We start from the raw sequence: 9,778 nt of genomic DNA on the forward strand, positions 1-9,778 counted from the left end.
CATTATGGGATTTCGCCAGATGCATAAATAGAAGACAAGGAAAGGTTTGCAAGGATAATAAGAGCTCTCCATCCTTTTAGAAACAATAATTCATAGTAGTTTAAATTCAATATTTGGTATATACAAAATATCAAATATGCAAGACATAACAATACAACAAACAGCAAAATACGTGCTGCCCAACCTGAGAATTATATCATTAACAATATCTTGCATTTGCGTGTCTTTTTTCTGTCTCATCCCTTAATTTTACACGGCATTAACTAATACTCTGAATTTAGAGTATATCGTTTCCTTGCTTTTAAAATTATATTAACATATGTGCAAGTAAGTCTAAACTATATATGTGTGTGTATTTGTGTGCGTACATGTATATAGTGTTAGACCACACATATTGCATAAATATATCATTAATATATCATATATCGTTTGATTGAATTTGTACTTAAAAATAGAGTATCATACCATATAATAGTTTTTTGGACTTTCTTTGTCACTCAGTATTCTGTTACTTAGATTTTTCATATTGTTGCCTTGGTCTGTATTTCATTCTTTTTCTTCTTCTGCTACAAAATACGCTATTGAGTGAGGGGACCACAATATATTTCTACATTTTCCTGTTGATGGATGCTTGGATTCCATCCAGGGTTGGCCATGACCAACAGAGATGGTATGAACACTCAGGTACATTTTTGGATGCGTGCCTGCATGCTTTTCCCTAGAATATTCACCCTTGAGAGGAATTCCTGAGTCGTGGCTTTGTGATTAGAACTGAAAGGTTATGCAAAATAGTTTTCAAAGAAGTATTCACTTACATATCCAAAATCATTGTTTAAATGTTCTCCGTAGATCCACATTCCCTCCAATGCTTGGTGTTTTCAGAATGTTTAAATCTGTCTAATCAAATGGAAATACAGATGTTTATAGTGCTGTGGTCTTGATTTATGCTTTCCTGTAAGTGTGAAGTTCTATGTATGTCATGGATATGCATTATTTGAATCCCTTGTTGAAGAGACTGGGTCACAGTTATTCCTCCAGGGTTGGTCTTCCCTTTTCATTCCATGTGTGGAGTCTTTTTTGTTTTTTAATTTATTATTTATTTATTTATTTGGCTGCATTGGGTCTTTGTTGCTGCACGTGGGCTTTCTCCAGTTTCAGTGAGCGGGGGCTGCTCTTTGTTGCGGTGCATGGGCTTCTCATTGCGGTGACTTCTCTTGTTGTGGAGCACGGGCTCTAGGCGCACGGGCTTCAGTAGTTGTGGCACGTGGGCTCAGTAGTCGTGGCTCACTGGCTCTAGAGCGCAGGCTCAGTAGTTGTGGTGCATACGCTTAGTTGCTCCGCGGCATGTGGGATCTTCCCGGACCAGGGCTCGAACCCGTGCTCCCTGCATTGGCAGGTGGATTCTTAACCACTGCCCCACCAGGGAAGTCCCCATTTATGGAGTCTTTTGATAAAAAGAAGTTCTTAATTGTAAGTTCACTCGCATGCACGTTCTTCAATGGTTCCCATTTTTGTGTCTTCTAAAAAAAATCCCCCTGGACTCCAAGGAGAGAAAGATATTTTTCTTTTTTGTATGTATTTTCTTCCAGATGTTTAACTTTAGTCCATCTGGAAGTGTGTGAGTGTGTGAGTGTGCGAGTGTGTGTGTGAGTGTGTGTGTGTGAATGTGTGAGTGTGAGTGTGTGTGTGTGAATGTGTGAGTGTGAGTGTGTGTGTGTGTGTGTGTGTGTCCATATGGTTTTCATCTTTTTCCATGTGGAAAGCCAACCATTCCAGCACTTCTTATCAAAAGCTCCTCCTTTACTGACAGGTGAGTAATCTCTCCTCTGTTGTATATGATAGCACGTACTGACCCAACCATTTCCAACCCTAGGTCCTGCATTTGTTTGTCTGGGGCCTTTATCTGACCACTGCAGCCTGATGGACATATTGAAAGCAGGCCAGAGTGCTGGGGATTTACGGCCTCCCATAATCAGTCCCCATGGAAAGAATGACCGATGTTGGTGGGTAAGCACTCCAGCTCCCTCACCCCACGGCTGGGATAGTTGTGGGGTGTGTTCGACCCTCTCTCCAAAGCTCTCAACGGGATGGAACCCAGCTGTCCGCGGTGGTAACTTGCTTGATAAACACCCCGTTCATTGGCCTCCTTCTTTCCCTGCTTCACTTCCCCACTTTTGTTTTGTTGTTGTTGTTTGTCTCTTTTTACATTTCACACCTGAGTGACAACCCAGAAGTTCATCGTTGTCTCATTAGCACTGTTTTCTAAGATGTGGTTTAAAAATAATATTTTGTACAGCAGTTTTGTACACAGCCATCTCCAGTGGGGCGTTTACCCAAACGGCCTATTCCTTTATCACCAAACTCATAAAGTTTTTGGAATAAACCCATCAGGCTCTAGGAAGGATCTTACTTGAGGTTTTGATTCAAAATGTATCAAACCCAGGGACTTCCCTGGCGGTCCAGGGGTTAAGACTTCGCCTTCCAATGCAGGGGGTGTGGGTTCGTCAGGGAGCTAAGATCCCACATGCCTCGAGGCAAACCAAGACATAAAACACAAGCAATATTGTAGCAAATTCAATAAAGACTTTAACAATGGTCTCCATCAAAAAAATCTTTAAAAACAAACGAACAAACAAAAAGGTATCAAACCTGTAAATGCAACATGGGAGAATGAAGATCTTTATCCTAGTGAGTTCTCTTGTCGAAAACATGGGATGTGCATTCATTTATCTGCACTTCCTACAAAAGATTTCAATACATGTTTACAATTTTTGGCTTACAGGTTTTGTACCTTATCCAATAAATTTGTCCCTAGGTGTCTTAGAGGGTTTTTGTTGCTGTTGTTGTTTTGGTTTTTTTGTTTGTTTTTGCTGTGCTAGAGGTTACCTGGGATCCTGTTAGGAGGATTGAAATGGAAGTTGTCTTGTTCAGGCTTCAGAGGCGATATTCGGCCTGTAACCGATTCGTGACCTTGTCTGGACTACGTGTCTGCTTGTGAGCTGGCGCCAGCAGGTCGGGCGGCACTTAAGATGAAGAAGGGAGTGGATCATGGGATTTCTTGAGCCTGGGGACCTGGCCAGTTCCCGGGGGTCTAGAAATTCTTATGATGCACAGAATGAGATAAACAGCATTGTTGAAGAAACCTAGAGCGGCATATTTGCACGTAAACTGATGATATCAGTTTTCCTCCTGGTATCATAAGCGACACTCCCCTGAGCTGCAATATGAAGTCTCACCCGTGGAGTGGACACACTACCCGGGACCTTTCCCAATCGGGACTCCAGATCGCTGTTCTGGGGGCTTCCCAGCACCGTGAGAAGCTGGATGGAGGTCTAGGCCCAATTTGGTGATGTACATGATTTTACTTTTCTTTCCCTTTTCATTTCTATTTCTTTCTTTTTAATGATTTTCTATTTAAATTAAGTTGAAATTGGCTATTTGAGCGATGAGTGGTGGCCATTCTGACTGGTGTGAGGTGATAGCTCATTGTGGTTTTGATTTGTGACAATGAATGTTTTAAACAAATGCTCTGTAAACTATAAAGGATTATAATAACAAATTATTATAACTTATGTTCCACTTTTTAGTGGAACATAATAACATATTATAATGTTTATATTATAATGAACATTATATATAATGTTATATATACATTACAATGAATAATGACCATATTATAACTTATGTTCCACTTTTTAGTTATTTCCATTCTTTTTCACATTCCAGACAGTAAAACACTTTTAAAAATGTTTAGAAGACTGATAAAGGGCTGATTGCTTTTAAGTTTTTCTAAGTAAGATTATTAAAAAAATAACTAAACCCCACCAATTATTCTTTTTTTTTGGATCCCATCTCCATGTACTTTTTATTATGCCTGGGTGCTAGTTTTTTTTCTTTTAATTTTTATTGGAGTATAGTTGATTTACAATGTTGTGTTAGTTTCAGGCATACAGCAAAGTGAATCAGTTATACATATATATATATACCCACTCTTTTTTACCTTATTTTCCCATATAGGCCATTACAGAGTATTGAGTAGAGTTCCCTGTGCTATACGGTAGGTCCTTATTAGTTATCTCATTATTCTTAATATTCAGTAAAATAAGAGCAGTTTAATATTCGAAAGGTAAGAAAGAATTACCCTGCAAATAAAATGACAGTCTTTCTTCAAAGATCAATCTGCAGGATTACCCTTTAGAAGTATGGGTAGATAGCGGACTGCCCTGGGGGCTCAGTGGTTAAGACTCCGTGCTCCCGATGCAGGGGGCCCGGTTTCCATGCCCGGCCAGGGAACTAGGTCCCGCACGCATGCCGCAACTAAGAGCCCGCCTGCCACAGTAAGCAGCCCGTGTGCCACAGCTAAGGAGCCCGCCTGCCACAACTAAGACCTGGTGCAACCAAATAAAAATAAATAAATAAATAAATAAATAAATATTAAACCAAACAAGTATGGGTAGATAGACTGATAGATAAGTAGTTGGGTAGATAGATATGTTGCTTGTTCTTAATTTTGTCTAAGATCAATGAAACACTCATTTCCTCCAGTTCAAGGAAGAGTTGCTGTTTGATGTTCACCAGCCACACTGAGAAAAACTGGGGGCATGTAAGGTATTGTCAATAAAGACTTTGATGCGATTGGATAAAACTGAGTTGAGCACCGTGATGAGCTTCCTAGGGCTGCTGTAACAAAGTACCACAGCTTGAGTGGCTTAAAGCTACAGAAATGTGCCATCTGGGGGCTAGGAGTGCAAAATGAAGGTGTTGGCAGGGCCACGCTCCCTCTGAAACCTGTAGGGGAGGATCCCTCCTTGCCCCTCCCAGCTTCTGGGGGTGGCCGGCCATGCTTGGTGCTCCTGGCCTTGTAGCTGCATCTCTCCAATCTCTGCCACCGTCTTCACGTGGCCTTCTCCCCGTGTGCCTGAGTCATCACATGGCGTTTCCTTCATCTTATAAGGTCGAGTCCCACCCTGATGACCTCATCTTGGCTTATTTGTATCTGTAAAGGCCCTATTTCCAAATAAGGTCACATTCATAAATATGGGGCTTCAGACTTCAACCTATCTTTCTCAGGGACAGAATTCACCCCATAAAAGGTATGAGAGACAAAGCAGCAACAAAACAACAATATAAATTTATAGAAGACGGGAAAACCTGGTACTGGAGTCCATTGGGTTGACTGCAATGCCCAGAACGTGTAACCTAAACTCAGTTCCTAAGTGTTTAAAATATCATGGAGTACCAGATACAAACTGAATGAGTCTGCAGGGCTTAAACCTTTTCAGGTCAGCATATTCCTGATACTGGAGCATAAGGCTTGTTCTACAGCAAGACCAAGCCACGTACGCACACGAGACACGTTCTCAGAGCTCTCACCAGCTTCAGAATATCTCTGGTGCCCTCAGATCTCCATTCCAAGAAGGGCCGGCTTGTAGACGTTCAGCTGACAGGTGGGTCAGAGCCAACTGAGACCTGGAGAGGTTGGGGGGATTCCAGGGAGAAACGGAAAATGATGAAAGTCTTGGCAAAAGGCTACTAGAATATGTCTAAAGAGAAAAACACCCTTCGGAGGAAATGGGACTGATTAAAGGAGTAGTCTTTAGTCCGTGTCTGAGCGACTGAGCAGGGTCCCGGGTAATGTGCCATATAATTGCAAAATTCTCAGCAGCTCCCTCAACCTCTCTTGGCAGCCATTGCCCAGAAAACTCGGAAGAGTATTTCCTGGCTGTTGACTAGCTGTCCTGGAGGAGGGTGATGAGAACCGAGAGGAAAGGGTGAGCGTCAGAGGATTATAGACTCGCGCATGAGACGGCTCAGGCTGCCGTATCAGAGAAGCCCAGACGGGCTGGCTCATTCAAGAGACGTTTATTGTCTCCCAGTTTGGAGGCTGGACATCTGAGATCAAGGTGTCAGCAGGGTTGGTTTCTAGTGAGAGGTCTCTTCCTGGCTTGCAGATGGTGTCTTCTCCCTGTGTCCTCACGTGGTCGTCCGTCTCGGTACATGCAGAGAGATAGAGATAGGCAGAGAGAGACAGAGAGAGAGAGAAAGAGAGAGAGAGAGGGAGGGAGCACACTCTCTTCCTCTTCTAAGGACACGAGTCCTATCAGATTAAGACTTCACTCTGAGGACCGCCTTCATCCTTATTTACCTCCCAAAAGACCTGTCCTGCCCTTGTTCACTCTACCAAGTACAGTCACACTGAGCATTCCTGTTTGTGGCAAGCTTCTTCTTGCATATCAAATGCCTAAGCCAAGATAAGCAGATATAAATGGTGTATGTCATCTCTACACCCAAAACATGAGTTCATTTTCACAAATATAATTTTGCAGGGAGGAGAACTTTCCTCTGAATCAGACTGTCAAACTCTCTTGTACTTAGGAGTCACCTAAATGTTGGTTTTACCTTTTGTTTTAGTGTGGGTTGATCGTCCATTTGTAATGTTCAATGTTGGCGACCCTTATTCTACGTACCGAGCAGGGGGGACCGGGATGGTTCACTTCCCAAGAGCCCTGATCCTCCAGGGTGCTCGGAAAATGGAATTTATATCGTGTCTCATGGAGTTCCTGCTGCGTATGTGGATAAAATCACCATGTCATCATTAAAGCGGGATGCTTCTTTGCAGGGGTGGATCGTAAAATCTTCTCCTGGCAGAGAGACCTGCGTTTGGAATTTCCCTTGGAGCACGAGAGAGACGGCGGCTTAAACCACATGACACTGGTCTTTAAAGAAATCTGGGAGAGCTTTTGCTTCATTTGAAACAGGAAACGGAGAGCCCCGAGGGGGAGTCAGAACAGTCGTCGGGGGTGAGTCTTTCTTGCAGTTGGGGAAAACGGAGGGAGAGCTTGGGGATCCGAGGTCTCCTGTGAGTCAGGTTTGGGAAAAACAAGTCACTGAACTTGTACCAGGAAACTTGGTGTAACCAGGATTTTATTGCTCATCTGGAAGGTGTTTTTAGGTGTCCAGAGCCTTTAGAATGAATATCTATGCATTTCTGCAGGCAGAAACACGCTCACTACACACCAAAGACATCAGGAGTTTGCATTATCATGTGTAGGGTGAAGGATGCCAAATGGATTTTTTACCCTCCTTTGCAAATTCCTGTGCTAAATAAGTGTAGGATTCTCTAACGGGATTGAACCATAGCAGTGGTGAAGGATAGAAGCAAATGATGTGGAAATGTCCTAATACTTAACAATTTAGGTCACTTCACCGCTTTCTGGGACAGAATCTTTGGATGGAGCTCATTATTCTCACTTCATATCCCATTAATACATCATCTCTAGATTATGCTAAACTGCCCATTCATCACAAAACCAAGAATACGTTTCTGCAATAATTCTTTTCCATCTTGCTCTACTGTATTTGATTTCCACCGTGCTACCCCAGGCTTAAGGACGTGCCCCAGGATGTGCAGCAGTTGACAGAACATACCCTCACGATGCTCTTTTAAAATGATTATACTTATAGGGGCTTCCCTGGTGGCGCAGTGGTTAAGAATCCGCCTGACAATGCAGGGGACACGGGTTCGAGCCCTGGTCCGGGAAAATCCCACATGCCACGTGCGCCACAACTACTGAGCCTGCACTCTAGAGCCCGCGAGCCACAACTACTGAGCCCGCAAGCCACAACTACCGAACCCGCACGCCTAGAGCCCTTGCTCTGCAACAAGAGAAGCCACCGCAGTGAGAAGCCCGCGCACCGCAACGAAGAGTAGCCCCTGCTCAGCAACTAGAGAAAGCCCACGTGCAGCAACGAAGACCCAACGCAGCCAAAAGTAAATAAATAAATTAAAACAATAAAATGATTATACTTATAATAAACATCTTTTCATATTAAGCATGTGTATTGCAGTGAAATATCAGAAATGAAGCGCTATGAGCCAACGTTCGTCTTCAAAGCGACTCAGAAGCGGAAACCTGCCTCACTTCTTGCCTGGGAGCTCAGAGGTCTTTGTTGGTGCCAAATGTGTAATGCGGGCAGATAAAGATAAGGTGAATGTTTCCGACATCTGCGTCAGACTTTGGCACCAGATAAGTTAAAAAACCCACAGCAGAGGCTGATGTACTTCAGAGTGTCGCTTGTGAGAGACCAATTCCGAGATCCTTCGCTCTTGGCTTTCCAAGAGGTCACTCAAAAAGCAAGGTCTTTTTCGGGAAGAAACAGGGTGAGCTGACATGGAAAGAATGGGAACAACAGTCCCATACTAGAGGGGATTATTTTTTAATGAGTTTAGTGTTTTTACTGTCAATTTTTCAAAGTACCACCAGAAGCCAGCGTCTTCCTTCAACCTCGTTATCGAGTTAGGAGCCCAGGAATTTGTCTGAATCCCTTAGACTTTCTCTTTAAACAGTGACAAGGATGCCGGGCGTGATAAGGTCCCAAATGGGAAAGCCAAACTCGGTTACCGAAGATGTGTGTTGAAATGCCCTTCTTAAGCTCTTTACTCTGAGGTGGTTCCACGTGTGTTTCTGACGAGGGGCTATTTTCATTTTCCTTGACAACAGATTATGGAAAGCAGGTGTTACACGTGTCGATCTAGCCAAGAAGCCTGTGCTTTACGATAGAAGGGTGACCGGTTTCCCCAAAGGTGCATCAGGAGGAAGCATCGTGCTTTCTTAGCGATAGAGCCATCCACACTGAGTTCTTTTATTGTCTTTAAACATGGGCGCCAGTTCTCTTTCTTGGCTATTCTGAGCTCTCATGGGGCTGGGGAACCTGGGCAGGATGCTTGGCTATTTTTCTCACTTTGGGTCTAGTCATCTGTCTGCCGGTGTCTCCTCTGCCCCAAGGCTGTCTGGACCTTTAGCCAGAGGTGCTGTGGAGGCCGGTCCCATCATCCCAACCACCATGGCCACAGAGAAGACCAAGTGACAGACCACAACTGGACCTGGAGAGGGTCCCTGCCGGGCACACCCGTGGCTGAGTATTGCTGGGGCAGCAGGATGCGTGGGGACCTGGACACAGAGACCCAGACACGGAGACCTGGCATGGATTCACCTCTCTGACTGACCAGTTTGCACCTGGGAATGATAGGGTTTTTCTTCACAAGGAGTCTCCTATGCATTTGAGATACCCTGGCTTCCCTTAATCTTCAGATGCAGCTTGGCTTTTACAAACTGTATCTAAGACCTAAATAGATATGTCTCCAAAGAAGACATACAGATGGCCAAGAGGCACATGAAAAGATGCTCAACATCACTAATCATTAGATAAATTCAAGTCAAAACTGTAACAAGGCACCACCTCACACCGGTCAGAATGGCCATCATTAAAAAGTCTACAAATAGCAAACGCTGGAGGGGGTGTGGAGAAAAAGGAACCTTCCTACACTGTTTGTGGGAATGTTAGTTGGTGCAGCCACTGTGGAGAACAGTATGGAGGTTCCTTGGAAAACTAGAAATAGAATTAAAATATGACCCAGCAATCCCATTCCTGGACATATGTCCAGAGAAAACTCTAATTCAAAAAGGCACATGCACCCCAATGTTCACTGCAGCACTATTTACAATAGCCAGGACATGGAAGCAACTTAAATGCCCGTTGATAGAGGAATGGATGAAGAAGATGTGGTATATGTATACAATGGAATATTACTCAGCCATAAAAAAAGAACAAAATAATGCCATTTGCAGCAACATGGATGAACCTAGAGACTGTCATACTGAGTGCAGTAAGTCAGACACAGAAAGACAAATATATGATATTGCTTATATGTGGAATCTAAAAAAATGGTATAAATGAACTTATTTACAAAACAGAAATAGAGTTACAGATGTAGAAA

General features: G+C 43.5%; 1 long non-coding RNA gene across 1 annotated transcript; it reads left to right on the top strand.

Annotated features, from left to right (window-relative positions):
• Positions 1–6,755: 6,755 nt before the first annotated feature.
• On the top strand, positions 6,756–9,778 carry LOC137756988 (uncharacterized). Its single transcript, XR_011072285.1, has 3 exons — positions 6,756–6,800; positions 7,465–7,988; positions 8,787–9,778. It is a non-coding gene; the product is annotated as an uncharacterized lncRNA (long non-coding RNA).

Source organism: Eschrichtius robustus, chromosome X (genome assembly GCF_028021215.1).
Source record: "Eschrichtius robustus isolate mEscRob2 chromosome X, mEscRob2.pri, whole genome shotgun sequence".
Classification (NCBI taxonomy): Eukaryota; Metazoa; Chordata; class Mammalia; order Artiodactyla; family Eschrichtiidae; genus Eschrichtius; species Eschrichtius robustus.